At 37.5% G+C, this 4,012-nt stretch overlaps 1 long non-coding RNA gene across 2 annotated transcripts; it reads right to left on the bottom strand.

The window, feature by feature from the left end:
- Window positions 1–514: 514 nt before the first annotated feature.
- LOC129778481 (uncharacterized) lies at window positions 515–2,661 on the bottom strand. Of its 2 annotated transcripts, none has more exons than XR_008743449.1 (6): window positions 2,435–2,661; window positions 1,583–2,369; window positions 1,443–1,542; window positions 1,308–1,383; window positions 1,180–1,253; window positions 515–1,123 (listed from the first exon to the last, which is right to left on the bottom strand). It is a non-coding gene; the product is annotated as an uncharacterized LOC129778481 (long non-coding RNA). The 2 variants fall into 2 exon arrangements; XR_008743448.1 differs by having other exon boundaries at window positions 1,443–1,526.
- Window positions 2,662–4,012: the final 1,351 nt, after the last annotated feature.

Below are 4,012 nucleotides of genomic sequence, written 5' to 3'. Positions count from 1 at the left end.
ATTCGAGACCAAGTAAGTCTGCTAAGTATTTGATTATTGTTTCATAGTAACTTTTTACAGCTGCCCTTTTATTGTGCTGTAAACCAGTGCCACCACCACAGGTTCCCACAATAACGAGCGGAGGAAGGGGATATGGATTACTTTCTGTGGGAATAACGAATTCTGGTGTTCAGACCAAAAATTGAATCATTTTAATGCTTTAATGCAAGCAATGAGAAACGAATTGTGAAGATCGGGGGCTAAATAACGTAGACAATTTTTGAAAAATGGCAAGGTAACAAACTGAAATTAGCGACTGATATTAATTAATTTATATTTTAGCATTACCGGACTTATGAACCAGAATAATATTGAGTTCCCTCATACTCTCGAAAATTCATTCTGAGAAGAAAGTTTCCTGAGACTATATATCGGGTATCTGACATGTATTCATTATCTTTCCTGCTTGCGATATATAGAATATATATGAAAAATAGAACTGGAATAAGGGTATAAGCTTTTACAAGAATAGGACTTACTAGCTACACAATTCGGAAGGTTCACTTTATTAGTTCATAATCTAAATTAAACCGGTTTGATTCTATTTATGGTAAATTCAGAAGAAATGTTGATGGCAGTATATTCTCACTGCATGGTATGTGTGTCTAAACTGTTGATGCATGAATCTGGAAACCAATTTTATAACATGACGATTCATTTTTGAGATCCAAACTGTTATTCATATATTGTTGGAAGTGAAGGGTATGGCTTATCAGATTTATATGTTTTGTTGTTATTTACGTTCTCTTCTTAGTAGTTTCTATTTCCTAAGGCCATCCGGATCGAACTTTAACAGTAGCTGGAAAATATCAAAATATAATTCTCTGTCAAATATTCTCTATATTCATATAGAAGCATAATCATATAAATAATAAAAGCATGATCCGGATTCATGTTCAGTGGTTGTACATCAAAGTTACAACGCCAAATAAAAACCTGTATCATATTTTGCGGCACTTAATCCACCCTATTGAAATTCATTCAACCGGAAAATTTTCTCAATGTCTGTTTGACCAGATTCGGCCAAAATGGAGTTCAAGGCGATCCGAGCGCGGATCAACAGATGTTATGCAATGACATTCACCTGCAAAAGAATGACTGTTGAATGGTTCATTGTGAAAAAAAACATATTTTACTAACCAGTATGAGTTTGAATGTGCTTTTGGATGGCTGAAACTCTTTTGGACACTGCGAACAAGAATAGGGACAATTACCTGCAAAACAATAACTCTGCTGAAACCTATCCATCGTAACATATTTTAACCAACCCGTATGAAAGCGATTATGCTTTGGAGCGATGAAAAACTGATAAACTCTTTTGGGCAGAAGAATTGGAACGTTTACCTGCAATCAAACTGAATTTCTGCTGAATTATTCATTTTAGAAAAACATGTTTTACCAACCCGCATGAATTCGAATGTTTCCTTAAAGCGTTGTAGAACAATTAAACGTATTCGGACACTATGGACAAGGATTGGGACGTTCACCTGCAATGGGATGATCCTGCTGATTGGATGATTGAATAGCCCTCGTTTTAACTAACCTGTATGAGTTCCAAATTTCAATTTGAGTTCGTATTTCGAACAAAAAGGTTTTTCACACTTTTCCAATTTTAATAGTTTTTTTCTGAAATACATTACCAGTCAATGTTTATAAAATGAAAAAAAACATCATATTTTCATCCGTGTGTAGTCGTATATGGTCCTTCATCACACCTCCGTCCGCGAGGATTTTCTTACGGAGCATCCAAATAACCTTTTATGGCAATCGGAATTATAAATGTGTTGTTTACTTTTTCGTCTATTTTGCTGATGCAAAAGAGCTTCCCATTTTCTCCTGATTAGCGTTTCGGCTTCTTGTTCGATTGAGCCCGTCTCGAAAATATTATCATTATTCGACAGCTGGTGGTCATCATTAACTGTGGCTCCATCTTGATAGCAGTTGCTTCAGCGCTGTGCAAAATCAGGAAGCATCTCTCGGGAATGTTGTTGACGGTTGTGTACTCTTGGCGTTATCTCTCGCACGAAGGATAATTGCTTAACTGGAGAGTGAAACTGCTCAATTTCTTCAGAATAGTTTCTTCTCTCGATAGTAAAGTGGAACCAGTTCGTGTAATTTGTTAGAGTAAAAGTACTGCTAGTTAGAGTAAAAACTACACTGATCACTGGAGTATGCATACGAATAACAAGTGCGACTTGCAACGATACGCTTTCTCAATAAACTTACATGTTGTGGCTGATAAACGCCATCTCCCTCTTCCAGTGAAATTTTATTCATCTGAATGAAGGTTTCTCGAATAGCTTTGCCGACAGCTAGGTCTTCCACTTTTCCTAATAGATTTCAAATAGATAAAATAACATTGCATGTTTCATTTAATTGAATAGTTCACTCTCACCGCTAAGTTTGATATCGAATCAATCACAGTACATATTTATGGTTCCATTAATCGAATCATAACGATACTTTGTTACCATTCTCGGTATGGTTTTCAAAATAACGCTTTTCTTTGAAGCCCGCAAAACCGATAATTCACAAACTAGAAGCAAGCTTAGGCTCCGAACTCGATTGTAAAGCATTGCGAATCTGTATATCTGATAACATAGTCGGCGACAGTCTGTTTGTAAACAATACCGACAGCAATTCCAATATGGCTGAAAGGACATATCGTATGATTGCTTCACCTGGTATATTATATATATATACACACCTTGGTCCAGAGCTAGCGCAAAAAGTGTGTGAGGAGCACGATAACAAGCATAAAGTGTCCTTCGACGAAAAAAATATGTTCTGCGTATCACGTTGGAGGATGGAGCGGTTGAGGTCAAACTGTTCGATCTATCGGAACGAGTGACAGACGCGAAAATAGCTGAATTTCTCAGCCAATACGGAGAAGTGATCGCAATACAGGAGCAAATATGTGGCTCTGACCTGTATTTCCCGGGAATTTATACGGACATACGGGTAGCCAAGATGGTAGTCAAGCGCAATATCGAATCTTGGGTTACGATTGACGGAGAACGAACCATGCTGTCATATTTCGGTCAACAGCAAACCTGTCGTCACTGCCTTGACTTCAAACACAACGGAGTCACGTGCGCACAGAACAAAAAGCTGTTAGTTCAAAAATCATATGCCGATGTTACAAAACAGCCAGCTGCAGCATCACGAGCAGCGACGAAATCGAAACTGCCGACAAATACCACAAAACTCTCAGAACCCATGGGCACAATGCCACCACCGAGTCCACCCAGGCAACAAAAACAGGAAGTGGGTTATATCTATGGTATAACCGCAAGGGTGACGTAGGACTCTCGTTGATATAGAGATCATTTGTATGAAGTTGAATCTGAATTCATTCTGAATGAATGAATATTTGGAGAACTTCGAAAACGAGAGCGTTACGTTGGAGGCACAAGGTTTTATGCATCCAATATTGGATACGGAAATATCCTACTGATGGGGAAGAATAATCTTCAGAAGCTATCCTGTTGATTGCGATTGATTGAAAAACCACAAAACCAAATGTATTTGGTCACAGTGTTACATGGATACAAAACATTCAATTAAACTCTTTCACATGAATATATTTTGAAAATTCCCAGAGGAACTGGCAGATTATTTTCAGTAACGATTAGTTATTTCCACATTTTCCTCGATACTGGAAGCCCACCAGTGGTTAATTCCAACTCGATAACCACCTGTTAATAGCACTTGATTGAAACATATTTGGTCACAGTGTTACATGGATAGAAAACATTCAATTAAATTCTTTCACATGAATATATTTTGAAAATTCCCAGAGGAACTGGCAGATTATTTTCAGTAACGATTAGTTATTTCCACATTTTCCTCGATACTGGAAGCCCACCAGTGGTTAATGCCAACTCGATAACCACCTGTTAATAGCACTTGATTGAAACATATTTGGTCACAGTGTTACATGGATAGAAAACATTCAATTAAACTCTTTCAC

This window comes from Toxorhynchites rutilus, chromosome 1, assembly GCF_029784135.1.
Source record: "Toxorhynchites rutilus septentrionalis strain SRP chromosome 1, ASM2978413v1, whole genome shotgun sequence".
In the NCBI taxonomy this organism is placed as follows: Eukaryota; Metazoa; Arthropoda; class Insecta; order Diptera; family Culicidae; genus Toxorhynchites; species Toxorhynchites rutilus.
This window is presented reverse-complemented; position numbering and strand designations above follow the sequence as displayed.